Source organism: Sebastes fasciatus, chromosome 20 (genome assembly GCF_043250625.1).
Source record: "Sebastes fasciatus isolate fSebFas1 chromosome 20, fSebFas1.pri, whole genome shotgun sequence".
Classification (NCBI taxonomy): domain Eukaryota; kingdom Metazoa; phylum Chordata; class Actinopteri; order Perciformes; family Sebastidae; genus Sebastes; species Sebastes fasciatus.
The window spans coordinates 11,241,349-11,252,272 of record NC_133814.1 but is presented as its reverse complement, the minus strand read 5'-3'; the positions used below and the strand labels follow the sequence as shown (position 1 = coordinate 11,252,272).

Below are 10,924 nucleotides of genomic sequence, written 5' to 3'. Positions count from 1 at the left end.
GGGACCTTTGGGTGCTGTGGTCTCCTTCATGCCCCCAGCTGCTGCTGCTGCTGCTACCAAGCCGCTCATCTGTTTGGGCAGAGTAAAGTTGGCTTGCAGAGGGACTAGAGAGCCGAGTAGAGGGAGGGAGAGGCCGGGCGCAAACATAAAAGCCTCGTGTCGACATCTGCCAGCCTACCTATGCCTTCACTCTGCCGGGCACTGCCAGGCCATTAGCATCATGTAGCGCCAGGCGCTAATCCAACCAGGACAGTGCGACCTTAATCTGTGCCTGTCACTGAGCTCCCCAACACATCTGGCCATCGCCGGATGCAACAGTCACGCCTGCCTCTGCTGCTCCCGCGTGCCCTGTGGTGGGCGTGATAATCCCTGACTGTTTCCACAGCCTCCTCCTAACATCGCTATAGGTTAGCCCTTATTAAACTGCACTCTCTAATCAGCTCTGGCATAATGAGTGGCTCCGACTTGTCGTGGATTAACATGGACACACGGCACTGTTCCACACTGATGATATTGTTTTTCCTTTTGTCCATCAATCGTGTCCAGAAAGTAACCCACAAATTGCCAAAATTTAAGATTAACCATTCGAGGTCAATGTCTAACCTTAATTGTTCAAAATTAATGCCTAACCTTAACCATTCGTGGTCAATGCCTAACTTTAACTATTCAAGGTCAATGCCTAACCTTAACTATTCAAGGTCAATGTCTAACCTTAACTATTCAAGGTCAATGTCTAACCTTAACTATTTGAGGTCAATGCCTAACCTTAACCATCTTGCGAGAGTTTTGCAATTTGCGTGTTACCTTCTGGACACAACCTTGTCCATCTCCTCTTACTGGAGAACTCTGGTTTGTAAAAGGTGGGACTTTCCATAGATTGGCTCCAAGTTTGAAAGAGAACCTGTAAACAGCCTCTCTGGTTTATTTTCCTGCCAATGTAGAACAAATTCCCATCATTCACTTCACCACAAAGCTGGTAACCTCACTGGGTAGACCACTTTCAAGTGCTGTTATCATAGCAATCAAACTATAACTACAGGGGAAGTCTTCATTTAGAAGCTAATTTAGATTATTGCACATGCACACAGCTTAAAGTGGTGTCCCACACAGTACTTCATATAGATATGTTTGTGTGACAATTGTAAAAGAAAACATCATGTTCTGAAGTACCTACTTTGTAGTAGATGTAAAAAAAATAACCGAATTTGAACATGTGCTGAATAGATAAACGTGTTTTTTACTTGCTGTTATATGAACCCAGACACATGGCTGTGCAAGATTGCCATCGTACTGCTGCAGTTCTCTAGCTGTCCTGTGTGTTTCTCCTTGCAGAGAGATCAAGAGACGGAGTTTTTCCTCCTCCGCCTCATTTGGATCAGATCAGCGGCAGGTTCCTCGTGGATCACAGGGAGACATTTGAGGATTACGGTCACTCCTCGCTGCCTGCCTCTGTCAGTCTATGTGCGGCTACTTGTAGCCCTGGGAAAAGCAGCAGGAGTCACAGATGAGCAACATCTGATCCCGACTGATCATTATATGTGGGTATCATTTCCCATTTGCGTGCTTGCACGCGATGACTCACAGGGACAGTGAGTCAGAGGACCTATATAGAGACTGAAACTAGTGACTGAAGTCCATGTGTATTAATAAATTGTCTAAATATGAAGAAGTCACTACAAAGCTTCGGCGCTAAATCTTTATCATTAATGATCAGTGATATGGTACCGTCGAAATGAGTGTTGTTTTCCATTTAGAAGGGGTAATTTCTCGATTTAGGGCGTCGGAAATATGTGAGCTGATGATATCTACTCTAAACTTTTGATCTCAAAAAACACCAACCCACCAAGTTCTCATAACAGAAGTATAGGTTTGACTAATCTGAGAGTCCTGCAATATGTTGTATTACTTTATTAAAATGACCCCTTTAATATTACTTTTTACTTTTGTTCTTGTCCCTAAAAGTAAGCTGAACTCTGAGTGCTCGTGCAGAGAGTCATCAAGGGCACATCAGTGTGATGGTGACTTACACAGGAAGCCCAAAACAGGCAGAGAGCAGAGGATTCGGGTGGTGATAAAAAGCCTAAACCTCAAACTTCCGTCACCAAGCTCGTGTTGTTTTTCTCTTTCGCAGAGAGAGAGAGAGAGAGACGTACTCGATGCCCAGATGGCGGCTCTTGCTTTTTAAACTGGAACCCCTTCTGTGAGCCAGTGCAGTTCTTTTTTAAAATCCCCTTTATTTACTCTCCAGCGGAGTTTACTTTATGCTCGCCCCCCTCTGAGACCGTCTCCTGCTCAGCCAAGCATTATGCCCCTAAATTCTCATCACTTCCAGGTTGTCCTCCGTTGTTTCCCCTGTTTTTGTCACAGCATGACATGGTAATCAATAAGCAATTAAAAAAAAGGCAACATGGCACAGGACGTACTTGGTTCCAGCTTTGGCAGGGATATGGTTGCGGGCCTGCAGGGATGAGACCACTGGTGTGTGTTTGGGGACAATGAAAAATAAAAAACACATCTCAGATATTACTTCCACAGAGGACATTTCTAAAAGCTAACTGCACTGCTTTTAGCTTTTGTATCTGTGGCTACGCAGATATGGGAGCGTTCTTTTATTGACATTACTGTGGTATTTTGCCATTTTTCCCTGACATTTGAAGAAGTTGACTGTGCAAGTTCCACGAATAACATTTAAAGCTCCAGCTTATGATCAGCCTTAAAGGAGGAAGAAGACGAGCCAGCTCAAGGTCAGACGATACTCGGCGGTAATCTTAACCAGGAAGAAACCACCCATCCTGTGTGAAGGAATAGCTGCCGCTGGTTTACGAGGAATTCACACGTAGCGGCTGCACCACCGGTTACACTGTTTACCAGCCTCTGATGCTCAACTGTCACTCTGCACCGCAGCGACCGAGGGCCTTTAAACGGCATCATCTAACATGACATGATCACTCATCCCCAATTACAGCCGTGTTTACTGTTACTGTAACATATACAGACCTCACGAGCATATCAAGTGTGGTTTAGTCTGAGCTGTCTGCTGGGCGGTGGGATGTGTTTATGGAGTGGGTTTCTTTCTCTCCCTGCACCTTGTATGTTTTAGTGTGCATGTGTGTGTGTCTGGGCTGTTTTATCACAATGCTGACACCTCGTTCTATAGTCTTTTGACCCTGATAGACAGGCGGCCCGGGCAGATGTCTCCCATCAGCCGTGTCCAGTGCAACCCCCCCAACACCTCTGATATGACAGACAATACCTGCCTTCCTGGACGGCTATTGCGAGAGGCATTTATGTGTGTGTGTGTGTGTGTGTGCTTGCCTGCGTTAAAGTGAGTAACTCACTGTGTCCATGTGTGTGGTACAAGCCAGGAAAAAGTATAAGCGTGGTGTGTTTTGCATTAATGCAAGGGATGAAAAAAAAGAGAAAGGGAAAAAAACGTCTCCCCTTTTTTCTCCTCCTTTCTCTTAACACTCTCCGTTTTTTACAGGCTGCCATTTCCACTAAATTAGTGCCCAGGGTTTTAATTGCAGTTTATGAAGCTCATTTATTGGCGCGAGAGTCTGTGTTTGTGTGATCTGGCATCCAGCGAGGCAGGCCAGTCCTCTCCAAGCCTCCCTGTGGTTTATGCATTTCTTCTTTTTTTTTCCACCCCTCTGTTGTTTTTTTTTCTCTCTCCCTCCTTCCTCTCTTTTTAACACCAGAATGTTGCTGGGCTTAACCGTACACGCTGCTGTTTTTATAGAGAATTAGCACTTCTCTACCCAACGCTTGCTGTGTGGCTCCGCACTGGAAGTGTTGCCTTTAAATCAGCCCTCCCCTTTAAAACCGCCCAGGCACGTGCCAAGAACCACACTTTTAGCATACAGTAGCTAGCGTTTTTTATGACTTTAATCAAAGCCGAGAAGCAATGCTCCAGAGCATTAAGTCAAAGCGTGATGCGCGATGAATACAGCATGTCGTTCATGATTGTTACATGCAGCAGGTTAAAGAGCGGACGTTGCTTTTGTGACCCATGACGATCTCACTTTCTCTAAATTTCTCTTTCACTTCCCCTCTCTTTCTCTCTTCCTCCACATCATCCCCTCTGTGGCGTTCCAGTGACACCCTGGAGGCTAATTAAGCCTTAATTACATTTGTTGGAATTGATTTGTGATTTAGTCTTTCCTCTGTTGTTCCAGCTCATTGGCCTCCATAGAAATGTCATTAATGCGCCATTATTTTCACGGGCGGTCTAATTAAAGGGACATACTCTCTGGGTTTCCTCTGATGAGATGCTGGGAAGGGGAACATGTTGGCGACCGGCACCCCGACGATCCAAAATGGGAGACGCGGCGGGAGGGAGGGGGGGTGTAACATAACCTTATGTGCGACGTATAAAGGCGCTGTGCAGCATGGAGGCTGCCAGGTGGGAAGTCTCCTTCATGGTGCGTGACATGACATCAGCACGAGACACGTTTGTTTGGCTTAGAAGCTGGCTTTAAAGGAATAGTTCAATATTTTGTGAAATATATCTCTCATTTTCTTTGTTGCTGAGAGATAGACAGGAAGATCAATACCATTATCATGTCTGTACGGTAACTACAGGCAGGAGACAGTTAGCTTAGCTTAGCATAAAGACTGACAGTAGAAGGAAACAGCTAATCTAGCTCTCAAAGTTCAGAAATCTGCCCACAACCACCTTTAAAGCTCAGTAATGAATATGTCTCATTTGTTTGAAATGCACACAAATAGAAATGTAAAAACAGGAAGTTAAGTGCTGAAACAATTTGTTGGTGACCAGCGGCCGGATGCAGTGACTTCCTGGAGTCTCTTCTGGTTTCCTGGTAACCTCACAGTGATTTGATTGTTTTAATTAGTGAGATTTAGAGGTGCCGATAGGCTTATTTTTTTAAACTTTGAGGCTAGCCAGGCTAGCTGTTTCCCCTTGCTTCCAGTCTTCATGCTAAGCTAAGCTAATCAACTCCCAGCTCTAGCTTTAAAGGACCAATGTGTAACATTTCGGGGGATCTATTAGCAGAAATGGAATATAATATTCATAACTATGTTTTGATTTGTGTATAATCACCTGAAACTAAGAATCATTGTGTCATCGTTACCTTAGAATGAGCTCTTAATATCTACATAATAATATCTACATCACAGAGTCTGCCATGTTGCTTCGCCATGTTTCTACAGTAGCCCAGAACGGACAAACCAAACACTGGCTCTAGAGAGAGCCTTTCACATTTTTACGTTACCTTAAGGCCACCGTAGTTCTCTGACACGCTTGTGAAACTGCGGTAACTTGAGCCGCAGGGTGCAAAACTGTGGTACCGCCAGTCGCCGTCTGTCTTCCGTTGCTCCTAAAATAGTGTTATTACGATAAGGATGGCCTCTGAGCGAAGTGAACAGCGTTACCACTGTTTTGCACTCGGCGGCTTACGTTACAGCTGTCTTGGAAAGGAAGGAGTGAGCAGAGGGATACTCAGTTGGTTGCAATCTGCAACCACACCACTACATGTTGCCAAATCCCACAAACTGTACCTTTTAATGCACAGAAATGAAAGTGGTATAGATCTTCACATGTGACTTCCCAAAATGTAAAAACTATTTCTTGATATGAACTCACAGTGGTTGTTGTCTTAGTTTTTGATATCCAGCACTTGGTGTCGAATGCTTTCTCGTGCATATTCCACCTCCTCTACACGATAACAAGAAGAGCGGATATTTGATGGGAAGAGGTGGAAATGAAAGGTACACAAATATGACCCTATCGCGCATTTAACCTAATCCCCTCTGGACGTGGTCCCAGGCCTAAAAAACTTGTTCTGTCTTAATAGGTGACCAGAGCATCAGGCTGCTTGCAACACTGCACAGCTAAGGCAGCAAAAAGCACGCTTGATTCCCCTTCAGAAATAAAAAGCAGAATTCGGAGTTGGCAGTTGTTTGTGCTTCTTTTAATACGCTGGTCTTTCCTTAGGGAGGCTTGTGGGAGGGAGGCATAAAAAAAAAAGGGAGAGGGGGTTTTGCGGTGCATTCACATGTGGAAGCTCAAAGCAGTAACAATCTTTCCCAGCCTGCTCTGGCCTCATATGGCCTATGGTATCCTGCTAAGTGCCTCATAGCACAAGACTATTCCCTCCTTCTCCTCTACCTTTCTCTGCCTGCTCACCAACTCGCTGCCAGAGAGTGACGGCCTGCCACTCTCCTCTGCCCGCAATTTTAGTGCAATTCTATCAGTTGTCTGCTTTCTGTCTGTTATGATTGTGTATAATGGGACTCAGTCCAACATGCTGGCTGACGGGCGTGTTGGACAACTGCTTCACAGTTGGCTAGGCTGGTGAGAGAGGGGGAAGTATGGAGGGAAGGAGAGAAAGAAAGAGGCGGAGGGAGGGAACGACAGAGCTGAAGATAGAGAGGGGGAGAACAGGGAATGGGGTCACTTGAGTTTGTTGCTCATAGGATATCAAGCGGCTCACTCTCTCCACCCCGTTTCGTAGTTTGGCTCTGCTGTTACCTTCCTCCCTATCTCATCAAAACCGCCATCTTTGGGAGTGTTACAACGACGTCCTTCATAAAAACGATCCAGTTTTGAGTCCCGGCTTAATCGAACCATGTAAACAATGATGATGAGGTTCAAGTGAAGCATTAAGTAAGCTTGTTTTTCTTTTATATGGCATCGGCAAAGCTTTCTCTGCCCGGTTGCTGCTCGAGCTTATACACGAGAAATGTTCTGATTTGTTGCAGGTTGCTTTGCAGGGGGAGAAAAAAAAGGCCAAAAAAACAGTCTGTTGAGCAACGCAGGGAGAAGTTAACCATGTCGGGAATATGAATTGTCCCCAAAGGTGTTTTCTTTTACTTTGCCAGGTCCCTGCGATTGCTGAGTCATCTGGAAAAAAGCAGCGCTCTCGCGTTCTTTATTCTTGGGTAATGCAGCATAAAAGGACTTCCATTTTTAGCTTTACGGCAAATTACATTAAGCCACAGTTCAGTGAGCCCTAATGCTTTGAAAGTAACAAAAATCGACGGAGAGGGATAAAAGTTTTTTTTGATATTACTCTGGCTTTCTCCCGGCGAGGCCCTCCTTTATACCTCCTCCCTGCCGCTGTAGCGGGAAAAGAATGGGTTAAACCTGTCTGCGGCCCACATCTGGGAATCATTTGAAACATTCCACAAGGCTTACCACATGTTTTCAGATGGACTAAATCCTGCGAAAGGCTCGGCTGTCAGAGGTTTGAAAAATCATCTTTTTTTTTTTTTCGCCAGGAGGGGAAAAAATGAGAAAGAGAACATTAAACTGTATAATGGGTTTTCTCTCTTGCAGGTGAGATTAGGAAAGGACGTGGGTGGGTTTGCTGGGCTGTCCCCGTGTGTGGCAGCGCCGGGTGGTGTGGAAACTTCGGCGTCCCCTTGCATGTTGGTGGCATGTTATTCGAATGTGCTCAGAGTGAACGCTGTTTCTTGCCATTTCTTGCAGTTCAAAGGAGGCTTTGGGGCTCGACTAACTGTTTCCATGCGCCTGATACAATCTCATCTGCACTCGCTTTCTCCCCCCTCGCTCTTTATTCTTCACAACCTAGCGCCATGAAGCGAACCAACGAGAAAGCTATGTAGCTTTTCAGCACGCCTGTCCCGACACACTTACAGACACGGGTGGCACATTCAGCTCCTGGCGGGGGTCGCTTCTTTTGAGCGCTCAAGTGGTGTGATAGCTTCATTTTTATTTGTGATATTTTCAGAAGGGCTCTTTTACTAAGCCCAGTCGTCTAACCTTCAGCTTCGCCATGAAGCGTTTTCTATGGTGGCTGCTCGACGGTTTCACCGTTACACTCTAGTGTGGATGACAAGCTAATAAAGGGGAGTCGCGGAGTGATGAATGGTTGGCAGCCGGGAGTTCCAAATAAATATGTGGTTTTAAGAAGGCAGCGGCAGGCTGGATGAATTAAAAGCCAAAGGCCTGTGGATGGTGATTGACCAACAAGTCTTGGCACCTTCACGGTTCTCTCTCTTACACCTAATGCATACCCAAGAAAGGCTGGTAGACTGCCGGCCTTTCTGACGTCAGGCTGCTGGGCTCTCATGTTGCCCCGGCGCGTTAGACGCCTCACTGTAATTGTCCGCTGACATTTGGGGACCTGGAAATGTTTCTGTTGGGCGTGGGCGACACCAGAGGAGGGGGGCCCCCTGCCTGTCTCCGCCACCCTCTCTTTTTCTCTGCGAACCAGGCCATGACATGTGGTATGTGGCCCCACGCTGAGGGTGAAAGCACTGACCAGGCTGGCTAATGTTACCACACTTCGGAAATAGCACTGGATTTTCACAGTGGACAGTAAATAGGCAGCCGATGTTTAGAGGCGGAAACTGAGCACCTGCCAGGGGGCTCACCAGGTGCCTTGTAAAATGAAACATGAGAGAGACGCTCCTCTACAGTCCTGTAACAATGACCATCTAAAGGGACTATTTTATGTTATGGTTTTCATAGGAGGGGATCACAGGATTAAGGCAGCTCTGTGAGGTCACTAAGAATATTGGATGTTGTGCCTCTTAAAGCTGACGTAGGCGAGATCGGAGCAAATAAGATTAAAAAAAAGTTATTTTTATAAAACGGTCGCTTTGTCAATCACTCGCGAACTCCGAGCGAAACGGTCAAACTAGGCAGCGCTGATCAAATATGAATCAATGTTATGTTACGTTTTCAGAATCATCTTGTAGTGTACTGTTTAGCTGTAAAATGAGAAAATTTGAGACGGAAGGGGTGAGCGGAGGGGTATTCAGTTGGTTGCAATCTGCAACCGCACCACTAGATGCCACTAAGTCCTACACACTGGTCCTTTAAAGGAATAAGAACATTTTGGGAAATGGGCTTATTCGCTGTCTTGCTGAGAGTTTGACTTCTGTAAAGTAAATATAAAGCTACCACCAGCAGCCGGTTAGCTTAGCTTAGCATAGAGACAGGAAACAAGGTGAAACAGCTAGCCTGGCTCTGTCCAAGCTGTTTCACCTTGTTTCCAATCTTTTTGCTTTGCTAACCAGCTTGCAAGAAAGCAAAGTAACGTATGCCCCAAAACTTTTCCTTTAAAAAAACTAAACAATTCCTACTGTATATGTCACCCATCATGATTTTTATTTCCCTTTCTCTATTCAGATAATTTTCAGAGGCTTAAATTGGTAAAATGATAAAAAATCTAAGTACCAATGACAAAAAAAGCTAACATTATGGGACAGTGTAGAAAAAATTGCAGGATTGTATGTAGTCTGTGGAGTTTTGTTTGTTTTACGATCCTGTTACTCAACTCAGGACCCCCTTATACATTGTCTGACCACTTGGGAGGATTCTGACCCTCAGCTTGGGAACCACTGGAAGATCACTAGTCAGTGGTAAGTATTCTACTATCCAAAAGCATAGGCAGACGTTCTATATGCATACTGTACATAATCCTTCATGTCAATGTCAGGCTTGTCTCCTTGAAAGTCTTGAAAATGGAGAGGGCGGCATTAGAAATCTTGGATCTTCCAAGCATGTCCAAACTCTGATTTTCTGTCTCCGTACAGTATAGCCAGACACAAAACTAATGCCTTCCAAGCCGCTGTGTCGAGCCTGACATGCTGAAGGTTTTGCTTTGCACACAGGGAGGCTATGTAAAGCATGAAATGGAACATGCATCACATGGCTTTTCACCATGCTTGCCGTGTCCTCTCGGCTGTACAGTACATGCTCAAACGCACTCTATATCTGTATCTCAGAGTATAGCGAAGGAGCTGTACTGGGCCGGTAAGCCATTAAGATTCAACTGCAGTAACTTCCAGTGTAAACCTGGCTACAAGTGGAGGATGCAGCTGGGCTAAGGAGACCCCAGAGGCCTTACGATCCAACCTAGAGATATGTAGAGAGGAAACACAACGCTACACAATACAAATCCCCACACTGCAGTTTAGTGAACGAGCCCATCCAGTCTGCATGAACACATGCTATACACACACACACATGCATGCTGGGCCTCAGCTCCACCTGTCAGATGGCAGTGAAATAAGACAGTTCCCTCTCTTCAACTATTCTGTTATGACAGCAGCTACTTCCACCAGTTCATACTTTTAGCATCTGATGACTCCCTCAGTCCATGGTTACTCGCATGCCTGTGTGTCCCATGTCACAACCAGCCACCCCGCCCCCCAGCACTGCATTCCTCACTTGTGTGCTGATGTGTGACAACTGACACAGCTTAGTGCCACTCACAGCTTTTGTGTAAGAAAGCCTTAAAGGCAACAGGGGAAACAAGGAGGATACTGTCACTCGCACTCTCTCTCTGTAGCAGTGTCAGCGCTCCCAGGAAAAGATGAAAAGCAGCCGAGAAGGTAAACGCGGTGGAGGCAAAGCATGTCACTAGCTGTCTCGTGGCCTTTTGTCCAATTATGTGGGACAAGGGGTTTCACATCTGCCACCTGTCACAAAACTTTGCTTTTTGGGGCGGAAAGCTATTTGAGTGTAGCAGTCATATCTGAGAGACAGGAGGGAACCTGGGCTCTACCTCGGCACACAACCCCTTCGCACGCAAACACACGGATGCAGCCACCTCTTTGCACCTACTACTGTATCCACACCTGTGTGCACACACACACACTTGAGTATGGGAATATTAAAAGTAGAGTTGGTAAATATTTTAGAAACATTTTTGTTATATTTGTTGAAATTCTCATTACATCCTGACAGCAATCAATAAATCAAATGCTCTGACTAAAAAATAGAAAAAAATCCAGTATCTGTGGCTGTCGCAGTACTGAAATAAACTGGTTCAATCATTTCTTTCGACCCAAATGAAATGATTGGATGGCCTACCTACCTACCTACCTGCCTGCCTGCCTGCCTGCCTGCCTGCCTACCTACCTACCTACCTACCTGCCTGCCTGCGTGGACTCTGCCCGTGCACTCATTGCGCGTCACTGGAGTCTT

General features: G+C 45.7%; 1 long non-coding RNA gene across 1 annotated transcript; it reads left to right on the top strand.

The window, feature by feature from the left end:
* Nucleotides 1-6,242: 6,242 nt before the first annotated feature.
* Nucleotides 6,243-10,922, top strand: LOC141758843 (uncharacterized). Its single transcript, XR_012591965.1, has 3 exons — nt 6,243-7,208; nt 9,275-9,354; nt 10,287-10,922. It is a non-coding gene; the product is annotated as an uncharacterized LOC141758843 (long non-coding RNA).
* The last annotated feature ends 2 nt before the right edge of the window (nt 10,923-10,924 follow it).